The following is a 13963-nucleotide window of genomic DNA, read 5'->3' on the forward strand; positions in this document are numbered from 1 at the left end:
TCTTGGGTTGATTCTATTTGGGGTCCTTTGTATTTCTTGGGACTGGATCTTTTAATGCCTCTCTAGGTTTGGAAAGTTTTCTTGCAGGATTTCATGGAATAGATTATCAATGCCCTTATGGGTCTCTTCACCTTCTGGAATGCCAATTATCCGGATGTTTGGACGTTTGATGGTATCTAGTACTTCTAGTATATTATTCTCAAATTTTTGTGCCATTCTCTCAGTCTTCGTGGTGGATTTTTCTAGGCCAGTAATTTTCTCTTCTATGTCTGAGATTCTATTTTCTGTATGATCTAGTCTGCTTTTAATACTTTCAAGGGAGATTTTGACTTCCTGTATTATAGACTTCATTTCTAACAGTTCCGTTTGACTCTTTTGTAAAGCGTGTAATTCCTCTTTTAGATCTTGCAAGAATTTCCTCAGCTCCTGGAACTCATCAACTTCTTTCTCCTTTCTCTTTAGCAGTTCATTGTCTCTCTTCTCTTCCATCTCAGTTCGCTTTGCCATTATGAACACACTAAATTCTTTATCAGATATTTCCATGATTTGCATTGAACTGCTTGTGGATGAAGAGGAGTTATTCTTTTCCCTTGGAGGAGAGGTATTTCCTTGCTTTCCCATATTTCTTGTGGTCCTGCGGTAATTTCTTGTCATCTGATGGATGGTGTGTTTCTTTCAAATTCTTGAAGTTCAATCACACTAGCTTTGTTTGCTGGTAGCTGAATTATGAGTAGAAAATCTTCATTTCTCCTGTCCCCTGAAATGACTAGTTTGCAGGAGCCATGAGGAATCATCTTCTGAAGGAAGGCCTCAACTCTCCTCGAAAGCATCTTTTTAGATGCTTCCATTACTGAAAATTTTACCAGATACTACTAGTAAAGTGATGATTGAAATAAACATGCTGAAATACTACTGTCAACCATTGATGTAAAACTCCTCACCAGAGAACTATCAAAACTTCAGAATAAAATATTTGCTATTTAAATATAAATTTTAGCAGCCACTCCAACTGTTAAAAAGATCTTAGATCACTTTGCTTCTTAATTGCAGTTTTTAACATATTTATTACATAACATCAAATTAAAATATTATCACCATTTGCAAAATTCCAAGCATTTATGAAAATATAATTAGCTAACACTTTAAATCAGAATTGAAGACAGTCTGAATATGCCTTATATGCCCAGAAAAGTTTTTCTAGTCTTTTGTAAAATGCCAAAGTGGTGATTTGTCCAACATTGTGCAAATGTTGTACATGGTTAATACTCGCCCGAGTGACATCAACAATTTAATGCATCATGCTTTCACTTCTCATTAAAATTGCTGCATTACTGAAGCCTGACCAAGTCTTCTTCATGCTTGGCCCTCTGTTTAGGTCTAATGTTCTACTGTTTTCCTCTTACATCAATTTTGCTTTGTCTTTTTTTTTCTTCCTTCTCTTACCTATATTCAAGAAATAGAGGGGAAAAAAGCTTTTAGATGTGCCATTCCCAAAGTATGTTCAGGAGGATTGACATTTGAACATTGAGATCATTTCATTTATTCATCCATACTCACTTATTGAGGTCAGGTAGCCCATAGTAGTGATTGGCTAAAGTGAGTTTCAAATTGGTGAAAAACTTCTAAAAAAGGAATGCTGGAAAAAATAGAAAAAAATAATAATGAAGTAGAAAAGTCCAAAACTATATCCTTATCAAGTCTTCTACTTGTCCAACAGTTACAAGCCTCTCTGAAAATATTTATATATGTGGGTGGAGGCAAGTTGCCCATTAAATTGTAAGAAGTGTTATCAGATTCATCAGGACTTGGTTGTAAATTTGACTACACAGTTTTGGCTCATAGAGAAATGAGGAGGAAATATCTGATTAAAGTGTGCATTGCTGCTGAGGCAACTGAATGTTGCCATAGCAATTGAGATGAAATGTGCAAGAAGTGAGATAATTAAATCTAACCCTTTCGTAGTTTTGACAGTCAATGCACCGCCAATAGGAAAAGTTATCTACAGTATTAAGATAAAACACATTCCTCATGGAAAGTCTCCTTACTAGTATTTTGTTGTTCCTTTTCTAAATACATTGCTTTAGGTGTCTAATTTGAATGTTCTTTTTAAGTAATCAAATACAGCTTTGACCTTGGTCTGCAGCTGCCTAGAATTTCTGCTGGTTTATTACATCGTGGGAGCAGACATCTATAAAAAAAAAAATCCATTTTTTCACTCTAGTTCTTAAAAAAAGTATACTAAAGCCAAAGCTGTCACATTTGAGCTTAGAATTCAATAATATCTAGAACGTGCTGCCCTCTTCAGGAGCTGGTGCTTAAAAATACTTCAAATTTTTTCTTGTAGTAGTTTGGAAACTATTAATATGAGTTATACATTAAAAGTTCTATGAATAATTCTCTAGGAATAAGGAACGAGTATAATAAAATATCTCTAGTTTAAAATTTTTTTCCATTTTAAACTTGCATTTTAAAAAGTCAGTACATTAAAATGTTAAAGAAATTATTACTATTTGTGATTAAATGCAAAACAATAATTTCCTTGTAAGGAACTACATTCATAGGGAGAATTCTTGAATTATAGAATTTCTAATTTTCATGCTTACTGCCCAGATGTTTCCTTAATATTAAAAATGTCTAAAAAATAAAGACATTTTCTATGAAAAATATAAGTAAGACACTCCTCAAATTCTAATTTTATTTTCCAGCAGAAAAGACTTTTTAAAATTCATGAACATTGGTGTTTGTATTTCAAAATTTTTCATTTACAGAAACATTAACTTTCTCAGGAATAATGATTTCAAATACATATTGACACAGTAGAATTTTACTCAAAATTATTTCACCAGAAAAAATTTTTTAATTTTGAAATATCTTTATCCAGAAAATTCAAGCAAATCCTCTTTATACATATGTTGTCTATTAAAACTGTCTTAGCTATTATGTAGTTTTGAAGGAGGATTATGAACTCAGTGTATTTTTCTCTAAATTATGATACTTCAAAAACCAAAAGAACAGAAAATGGCCAATACTTGGAACATTAATTCATAGGGAGAATTATAACATTAAAATACATTTTTCCTACATCCTGACCAGTGACACAAAGAAATATTACTTTATACTAATAAAAATAAAAGGGGCTGGTCTCATAGCATAGTGGTTAAGCCTAGTGACCCCACATAACTGACTACATTTCTAATCCCAGCCCCCCATGGCTTGAAAAACATGCATGTGTCCCAAATCCTAAAATAATGGAGAAATAAAAGAAGAGATGGCATTGTAAGCATGCCCCACTTGGGGGCATTTCTCCCTGTCACTTTATCTCTCTCTGGCAAGTACACGCACTGTCTGGCAATTAGGAAAAAAAAATAAGAAAAGAAAAGAAAAGAAAAGAAAAGAAAAGAAAAGAAAAGAAGGAAAGAAAGAAAGAAAGAAAGAGAGAGAAAGAAAGATTGATTCAATTATTATTATTATTTTTTAACTCTTGATAGAGGACATGTAAACTCCAGAGAGACAGAGAGAGAGACAGAGAGAGTAAAAGTGAGAAATCACCCTCGACTGAGGACTGCTACACAATAATTCCCTCTCCTCTAGGCTCCTGATGGGCTACAGAGCATAGAAACACTCATACCCAGTGTGATTTTCAAGCCACCGGCTCTGGGACTTAAACTGGACAGCTGGCCATGTCGACTCCAGTGCAAATACCTTTTCAGAATACAATTTTGTTCTAATTCTTATCATGTGGTATGATTAAAATCTAGTAGCTAATCAGCAAAAAATGACAACAAAAATGAATAAGTTTTTATTACTGAAAAACAGGAGTTTCCACTTCTAAATTTGTCTTGCAGCTCCTACATCTGATTTTCAGCCATGGTTTCCAGATAGGAAATTTATAAACATTTAAACGAATGCAATGGTCATAAATGTTGACTTCAGGAAAGTAGAATCCTCCCAATTTTTCCTTAAAGCACTTCATGTATTACTATCTCATCTCTATCAATGAAAAATTCAATTGAGTTAAAGGGCAAAGTGAAAAAAATCTATATTGACAAGTTCCTCTTAATCCTGTAATATTTGCTTTATGTAAAATAAAATGTCTTATTCCTGTACCTGAAAGTACTTATCACAACAGTCGCTTAATCCTAAAGTATAATAGCTCTGTCCGAAGACATGTAAACCATGTTCAAGAATTCTTAGAACACTGATTTGTGTTTTCTGCAATAGATTTACTTCATTTTTGTTTTGCTGCTGTTGCATTAAATTTGGCAGTTTGGATCCCTGTGGATGGAAGTATAATAAATAATAATATTTTCTTTGCTTTCCAGGGTGTTTATGGCACAATGATAAATTTCATCTCTCCCAGAATGGTAAGTAGAAAACCATTTCTATATTTGATAGTACTGAACACAAACAACAAAAAAAGGGAATAGTTACAATGAAAGTGGAGTATCATTTACTAAATGTATTGAATGATCTGGTAATTATAAGGTAGCTTACACTTTTGCAACTAAATGGATGCTTACATTCAATTTTTGTAAGCTTTCCAAAATTCTCACCAAACGTGTTACAGGCTCTTCAGAGAAAATAGAAGGATTTGCTTTCTCTATTGGATTACAATTGAACATAGTGTATTCAACATTTTGTTTTCTGGAGTAATTTATTTTAAAATATACACAGATATAGAAATAAATATGGCTTACATTCTATGAGCAGAAAGATAAAGCATTTCTGTGATACATATTGAAAGTGGGTAAGAGTCCTTTAGAATTTTCACTGTTACATAAAAACTAATTGTAATTTATGCTTGACCAGGGCTTTGTAGCATCTGTGAATTTTAAAATGTTTATTTTCTAAATACATAAATCATAACTTCTCCTAAGCAAGCTAGCTACTATGTGCTTTTATTTAAACATATAGTTTTATTGTCTTTATGTTTTTATGACTTAAAGATATAATATTTAGGGGATTAGCAGGTGGCATCGTGGTTAAGGCTCTGGACACTCTCACATAGCCAACCACAGTTCAAGTCCCAGAACTGGTGACTTGCTTTCTCACTTTCCCTCTTTCTCTCTCTCTGTCTCTCCCTGGTCAAATTAAAATAAAATAAATGAATAAATAACATGAAATAAATAATTCTTTAAAAACAGATATATAATATTTAGTTTTGATCTAGATCACAACCTCTTTGCAATCCAAATAACAATAAAAAAATTAAGCTATTGAATGGAAAGGTCAGTATTAAAATATATTTCTCAGCAAATCATTACTGTCTCCTAGTTTTTTATTGTTTGTTTGTTTGTTTTTTCCCATAGAAGTCCTTGGGTATTCCCTATGAAAAGAAGGAATTTCTCCCTCTGGAAAAAGATCATTTTGAAATAAACCAATCATTGGAAAGCGTTGTGTTAAAGAAAAATGTAGGCACTAAACATATTATACGTTGTGTGCTTATGTGCTTATGTATAGAGGTTAGAGCTAAGAGAGAATTGGTATTAAATCACAGGTCTGGAGAAAAGACTTGGAAAAGTACAGCGGAGAGTGAGGATATAAATAGTTTAATATGCTTTATTTTTCTGAATTTTCTATAATAAATATATATTATTTTAATAAGCAGAAAAAATAATTTTAAATAATATATACTGTTATTCAAAACAGTATATATATTAATAAATATGTAATATATAATAAAATTAAGAAATACTTTTTTTAAGAGAAATTTTTGCATGTGCTTGCTGGAGAGACAGAGAGACAGGAAGCAAGCACTCACCTTCAGGGGTAATGGCCACACCACAATCTGTTCTCCGTTCATGATCTTGGACACAAACACACATGAACCAGCATGAGTTTTAAGCCACTGGGTCCAGGACTCGAACCATGGTCAACTATGTGGAAGTCTAGCAATGTAACCTTTATGCCATCTGCTGATCCTAAGAAATACTTCTTTGTGCCAACTGCATCCCACAATGATTTCATGTAAGTAAAGAAACAAAAACCTTGGGGCCAGGTAATGCGACAGCAGTAACACAACTGGACCTAAGTGGGAAAACCTCAGGTATAGATCAGTACACAACAGTCCCATAGACACGCCTCCATTACCTAGGCTGGCAGAGGCAAGGGGCAGATCACAGCGTGAAGACCCTGTCAGGGGTGCTTTTCTGTCTGTGTTTGTCTCTCTTTCTCATGGAAGGACTAAATAAATAAACAAACTTTAAAAAAAAACTTCCAATGAGCACATGTCTAGGAAACTAGAAGTTTGCTCTTCTGGCAATTAATATTGAGCCTTGGCTCAAATAAACAACTTTTATTTTATTAAAACAAGCAATCAAGGAAAAACAAATGAGAAAGCTTCCATCTACTCCCAGAAGAAACTAAAAATATAAAGACTGATTGAGAAAAAAACAAAACAATTTAAAGTGAAAATAAAGCTATTATTATATTAATTTTACCCTGATATAAAAGCACTCCTAGAATTAAAACTAAAATAAAAAGATCTGCAGAGCTAACCTCATGGCCTGCTGGTTAACAGAGCTAGATCCTACATATCCAAACTGCACAGTTCAAATGCTGAACCAGAAGGCTTGAAAGACATGCCAGGTACATGTGTTTGCATGCCCCAAATTCCAACAGGGTATAGAAATGAAGGAAAAGGGAATGTAGCATGACTACATCCAAATGGGAGGGGTACTTTCTCTCTCTATCTCTTTCTCTGGTTAGCACATGTGCCCTCTGGCAAACAAACAAACAAAAAAAGATGTGCGGTTTCACATTAGCTTTTAGTATGTAAGAATTCAACATTTTATTAACTTTTTTTTACAAGAAGAAAAGGCCTAGCTAGGATAGAGTTAAAAACATGAGGTAAAACTTAAAATAAATGCACTTTAAGTCAGTAGATCAAACTACTCAATAATAATAGAAAATTGGGCTCACCAGTGGCATGGTGGTTGAGATGGTTCAGTTCCAAATGGCTAACTGTATGGTGTGCGTCCTAACCTGGCAACTTGGAAAACATGCTGGGTGCATGTGTGCATGTCCAAAATTTCAAGAGACCAGTGTGGAGAAGGGATTGCCACATGACTGTTCTCCATGGGGAGTGTTCCTCACTTTCCGTCTCTCACTCTCTAATGAGCACGTGTGCTCTCTGGCAAAATAAAAAGTTTTTTTAATGAGAAAAAATTTTTTATCTAAAATCTGCTAGGTAATTTACCCATCTACAAGCAATTGTCATCTTTAGAACTTTTAAGAATAATTTTAAGGTCCAAGATTAAAAGAAAAGAAAGTATAATAGTCAACTAGACAAATATAGAGAAATCAGAAAAGAAAAACTGCTCTTAACATTAAATAGTAACAATAGACCTTTTTTAGTAATAATTATACTAAATGGTGGAATTATTAGAATATCTGTGATTTTAAAATTCAGTTCAAGAGTAATTTTCTGTAGGGTGCAAACTTAGTATAAAGGTATAAGTTGGGGGACCAGCAGATGTCATAGTGGTTACATTGCTACTAGATTCCCAGGTAGTTGACTGCAGTTCGAGTCCCAGACTCAGAGTCTTAAAACCCATACCAGGCACATATGTGTGTGTGCCCAAGATCCTGAGAGGAGAATAGTAGAGAAGAGATTGCGGTGTGGCCATACCCCTAGGGGATGATTTCTTGCCTTTTGTCTCTCTGTCTCTCTCTGTCTCTCCAGAGAGTGCACACGTCCTATAGCAAAAATCTGTCTTAAAAAAAAAGTAAGTTGTGGGACCAGCAGTTAGCATAATGGCTATGTCACTGGACTCCCATGTAGTCGACTGCAGTTCGAGTCCTGGACCCGGTGGCTTAAAACTCACGCTGGGCGCGTGTGCGGGTGTGCCCAAGATCCCAAGAGGAGAATGGAGGAGAAGGGATTGCAGTGTGGCTATCCTCCTTGGGGGGTGATTTCTTGCTTTCTGTCTCTCTGTCTCTCTTTGTCTTTCTGGCAAGCACATGTGCCCTATAGCAAAAACCTCTCAAAAAAAAGGAAAAAAAAAAAAGTTGTATGGAGCCAGCAGGTGGCACAGTAGTTAAGGCGTTGGACTCCCACATGCTAGACTGAAGTTTGACTCCCAGACTTGGCAGCTAACTTTCTCACTTTCTCTCTCTCTCTCTGAAGCAAATGTTCCCTATAGCAAATTAAACAATGATAATAATAATAAATAAATAATTATTTTTAAGAGAAATTTTTGCTATAGAGCACATGTGCTCACTAGAGAGACAGAGACAGAGAGACAGAAAGTGAGAAATCATCCTCCCCTAGGGGGGCTGGCCATGCCACAGTCCCTTCTCCTTTATTTTCCTCTCAGGTTCTTGGGTACCCACTCACATGGCTGGGAGTGAGTTTCTTTTTTTTTTTTTTTAAAGATTTATTTATTTATTTAATTCCATTTGTTATTATTATTATTTATTTGACCAGACACACACAGAGAGAAAGGGAAAGTGAGAAAGCAAGCCACCAGGTCTGGGACTTGAACCATGGTCAGCCATGTGGGAATCTAGTGCCTTTAACCACCATGCCACCTGCCAGCCAGGTCTGATACTCAAACCACTGTTTGCTATGTGGGAGTCCAACAATGTAACCATTATGCCATCTGCTGTTCCCAATAAATAATTATTTTTTAAAATAAGTGTAAGTTGTAGTTTTATCTTGACAACATAAAACTTTACCTATGTGAAGTTAAGTCAATTATTTTTGAAAAACTTTAGAGGAAAAAAGATATTCTTATACTATTCATATTAACGTTTCCCAAATCTTCACTTCCATCCTATTTGCTCATGGTTTACATAAAATTATAACAAAATTGGTTCTCTGTGTAGCTACAAACTAGACAGGACTTTATAAAAGCTGAGAGGGAGGAACATGTTGAGAAGTGAGAGGCTGTTCTCAGTTATTCACGGGCAGCAGTGACTGGATGGCCAAGGTTGTGTGATTCGAATCATATATGTCAAAATTTGCCTTTAAATTCCTGATCTGTTAAGTCAGGGAGTTATATTGAAAGCCTTTTGAAAAAAATCTAAATTTCTTTCTAGTCCTAGAATTTTACAATAAAATGATATATCCTTAAACTCAATATATGTATTAGAAGATAATATTGTGCGATTTTTGAGTCATTAGAATAAAAACATTTTAATGATTAAGAGGGTATATTTCATTCATTTGTAAAAAATCACTTAAATAAAATTCTCATCGAAATTTGGTTGAAAAGTTTCATTCAAATGAAATAAACTGTGTGGGGGATCAGCAGGTGGCATGGTGGTCAAAGTGCTGGACATTCCCACATGGCTGACCACAATTCAAGACCCAGACCTGGTGGCTTACTTTCTCACTTTCCCTCTCTCTTTCTCTCTTTGTGTGTCTCTCTCTGGTCAAATTAAAATAAATGAATGAATAAATAAAATTAAATAAATAATTCTTTAAAAAATAAATAAACTGTGATTAAAGGATTATCTACTGTGTATACTTAAAATATTTATTCTATATTACTATTTTCAAAATAGTGTTAAAACTTTAATCTGAGTTTTCTCATTTTATTCTGAATGAGATAACATGGCAAATTATGTGTAAGAGAAAAATTTAGTACTAGATTTTTCTGAAGAATGAGGGACCAAATAATGGCTATTCATAGATGGAAATACATATTTCTAATAGATTTATATTATCAAACTACTAAGCTGATATGTTGAAGGATAAAATATTTAAATTGATAATTTGCTTTTTTGCATCCAACTAACATATCATGATATTTTAAGAAAAATAACAAAGCCTCTTAACCAAGATCAAGTCAATGTAGAAAACTATTGGATAAATAAAACATCTGATCATTCAAACTATTTCTCTCTGATCATAACTGTGCAAATTTAAGGACATAGCCAAAGTTCCAAATTAATGTGTGAACTGAATTGAAATGTAATCATGTATTTTGTTGATATGTATCTATTTTTATTTTAAGGAATTGTTTGTTTAATATTATTTATTCATTTATTATTCACTCTGACCAGAGAGAGAGAAAGGACAACACCAGGTACGCGACTCAAACCATGGTAGGCCATGTGGGAGTCAGTGCCTTAACCACCATACCACCTGCCGGCCCCAACATGTATCTATTAAAAGTGAAGTTTAAAACAGAACAAATATTTCCCATTCTACTTTTTTTCTAAAAGACTAATGATAAATGTTAACTATTTAAATAAGTCTATCTTTTGATACAATTAATCTGCATTTCAACAAAATAGATCTTCACTCTCATTTCCAGTTCTGGCTCTTTTTAATGAATACGTTTGAATACATATTCCTGTGAATGATCACAATAACTTGTCATCAATCAACAATGATAAGGTATACTTTATTTCTGAGAACTTTAATGAAAAATTGTTACTTTGTTTCATAATAACCACAGTTTCACATTGTAATCAACTATAGTCCACAGATATTTTGGCATATAATTTCGAAAATTCCACAACTATTTCTAATTTGTTAAGTGTCAAATTTTAGGTCAGATGATCATAATATAAAAGCATTGTTAATTGGCCAACAGGTTGATTATTTTTAAGATAATGAAAAAAGCAAAGATAAAAACATTCCTCTTCTTTTTCTTCAATTAAAACTGCATGCAATTATTCTGGTAGATTATAGACCTCTTTTGGGATTTCCGGTTTCATACAACTTTTTGGTTCATTTCACAGAAATAATATTCATCTTCATTAGCAAAAAACAATTGATGGGCTTTTTACAATAGGGAGTTAACTCCGTGCACTGATTACTGCCACTAGATTATCCTGTTTAAAAAAAAAAAAAATCCTGCTTTTAAAGTAGTTGAATATGCTGTCTGTTCCATTGCCTTTGAAGACAGGATAGCTTTACTGCTAAGTGGTTGACCCTTTTTGTTTTGACCTCCTAACTTTCTTAAGCAACACCTAAATTGGCTTCTAAAATATTTTATTACCATTTTACTCATTCTTCAAATTTGTAAAGTATACAGATCAAATGAACAAGTAAATAAGCTATTTCTGGTGTGTTACTGAATCATATTACTTAGTTATAAGGTTAAAATACTTTATTTCTTTCTTGATATATTTTTGAAATTTGCTAGCGTGTATGTACATTTGCCAGATAGAGACCAAGACAGAGAGAGTGAGAAAGCACCAACCCCACCCCACTCCTGCTCAGAGTAGGGTCACACCCAATCCCTTCTCTATTTCTCCTTTTTTAGGCTTCTGTGCACATACACACATGCATCTGCTGTGTTTTTCCCACTCTGGGTCTGGGGCTCAAACCACTCAGTCAGCTATGTGGAATCCAGCCACCTTAACCATTATGACATTGACTGATCCTAAAAATATTTTTGAATATTTAATAGCTTAAAAATACAAATTTTAATACATATAAAAGAAACAGCAAATCATAAATACCTAGGTACCATCAGGCAGTTTAAGAAAAAAATCTATAAAATAAAATAATACCCTGTAAGCCTTCTGTGTGCCCCTCTACAATTCCTTAACATTTTTCTTTATTATGACTCAGTATTCTAATCCAAGAATATGGTGTACTCTTCCATTCATTTAGATATTATGTACTGCTTTTCAAAAAGGTTTTCTTTCCCAGAAAAGAGGTTAGATTTATTCCTACATATTTTTTTTTACAAAACATGTCTTTTTGTTTTTTGTTTTTTTTTTTTTGCCATAAAGCACTTGCACTTGCTAGAGAGAGACACAGAGACAGAGAGAGGGAAACTGAGAAATCACCCCTGAGGGGAGAGGGCCATGCTGCAATCCCGTTTCCTCCTCTCTTCTCTAGGAATTTTGGGCACACATGCACATGCGCTTGGTGTGATTTTCAAGCCACCAGGTCTGGGACTCAAACTGTGATTGACCATGTGGGAATCCAGCACCTTAACCATTACTCCACCTGCTGGCTTCACAAAACATTTTAAAATTTATCTTATTAATGATTTTTATATGAATCTCTAATGCATATTTCTATCAATGGAATACAATTTATTTTTATCCAGCAAATTTTATATACCCTTTTACTAATTTTCATAATTTCTCTGTACTTTCTTTAGAATGTCTTATATGAATGTCATATGTTCTGTGAGAAATTATTAGTTTTATTTCTTCCTGTCCATTCTCCATAATTCCATTTTTTCCTTGTCTATTCTACTAACTTGGCCTTTAGTCTAAGTATCACATAGAAATGTTGACTGTGGGGGCCAGAAGATGGCATAGTGGTTAATGTACTGGACTCCCACATAGTCTACTGGAATTTGAGTCCCACTCCTGGCAATGTGAAGCACACTGATCTCCCCCACCCCCACCACCCCCCGCCCCATGAACACTTCTTTATGATAAAGTTAGGAATTATAATAAAGTAAACTGGTTAGATTGAAATGAATTCTGATTACAATATTATAATATTTATCTACCAGGCTATAAAAGTTTTACTGGGAAAAAAAATAAACATGAGAATAGGTATTTTCCTGGTTAGCTTTTACAAACAAGTAAGATAAATATTATTATACTTAAAATTCTAAAACATAATTTGATGACTATTATTTAGAATTTTTATTTAAAATTTTAATATTTTTGAGGATGGATACCATTTAGCTAAATACTCAAAATAATTGTGTTATAAATTAATAGAATCTGCTTTGATTTTGCAGCATGTTTTTGCCAAAAAAAAAACCCTCAAGGACTTTCATATATCTTTATGTTTTGAAAGTTTTTAGAAAGGAGTTGTGTTTTTACCTGACCCTCAACCCTGCTTGCTCTTACAGTGGGCACTTGTCCAAAGCTGAGCTAATCTTAGTTTGTCCCAGTAAGTTTTTAAACTGGAATTATGGAACAGACTCTTAGGCAAAGGGAGAATATAGAATATATTGGTTGACAGATCCTAAGGTGGGCAGATTCTGAGTCTTAATTCCAGTTATTAAACTTCCTAGGGTTCCATGAACCAGTAAATTGCCTTTGCTGAGGCTTATTTAAGTTGAGTTTCAGTAACTTGTGACCAAAGTGGTCCTAAAGCTACACTTATAAAAAGAAAATTAAATTCAGAGATGGTTTCCCTGCAATTGATAGCCATGGAAGGCAATGAATGACAAATACCTTTCCCATCACAAAAGAAGGGAGTTGGTAAGAGTTCCTGGGTAAGTCTTTTGAAAGCCGTGCTTCACCAGAATGTACTGCTTTCCTCTCATTTATTTCAGAGACAGATCAAAGTAAGAAGGATTGATCAAAAGTATTTCTGAGGACAGAGTTTAGGACCACCAGTATTTTGACAATTAAACTTCCAGCGCATACAGGGATTCTACCGAGAAGCTCTTCCTGTACGCAACATTATTTTTCATTAGCTCCACATGACCTCAGTGGAAAAGGGACTGCAATTTAGAGGAAGAATGTGACAACTATTGAGCATTTTACTCTGTTAGGTACCAGATTTGTCCATTTTAATTTAAGTTCTAGTTAGATGGTTTGGACTGAATTGTGTCTCCCAAATTCATGTGTTGATGTCCTAACTTCCAGTCCTTTAAAATGTAAAGCTGGATAATGGAGGAAAAGGGATTGATGTGGTGGCCATTCTCCCTAGAGGGTGATTTCTTACGTTCTCTGTCTCTGGTGGACATGTGCACCCAATGGCAAAAACTGTAAAAAACAATAATTAATAAAAGTAAAGTTGGAGGGGCCACAGGCAGTTAAAGTGCTAAATCTGACTCTAAGAACTGGAAGCCTGAAAAATCTCACTGGAAACATGTGCATCTGTGCCAGGATTCCTAAAGGAAAATGGAGGAGAAGGAGTTTCAGTGTGGCCATTCCCCTCAAGAGGTGATTCTCACTTTCCCTCTCTTTAACTCAAAAAAAAAGGGAAACAGAGTCTTTTCCCTTCCTTTTCCTTTTTTTTTTTTTTTTTTCTTTTCTTTTTTAGAGCACATGGGCTTATCAGAGAGACAGTAAGAAA

The 13963-nt window shown here is 34.1% G+C and overlaps 1 protein-coding gene across 1 annotated transcript in view; it reads left to right on the forward strand.

Annotated features, from left to right (window-relative positions):
- Nucleotides 1-4348: 4348 nt before the first annotated feature.
- The window catches only part of ADGRL2 (adhesion G protein-coupled receptor L2), a 251158-nt gene continuing 241543 nt past the window's right edge, over nt 4349-13963 (forward strand). Inside the window, exon 1 of the mRNA XM_014591132.2 lies at nt 4349-4364. The gene's annotated coding sequence lies outside the window, so the exon portion shown is untranslated. The remainder of the gene's footprint in view (nt 4365-13963) is intronic.

The sequence above is a fragment of the Tupaia chinensis genome, unplaced genomic scaffold, assembly GCF_000334495.1.
Source record: "Tupaia chinensis unplaced genomic scaffold, TupChi_1.0 Scaffold000534_1, whole genome shotgun sequence".
NCBI lineage: Eukaryota > Metazoa > Chordata > Mammalia > Scandentia > Tupaiidae > Tupaia > Tupaia belangeri.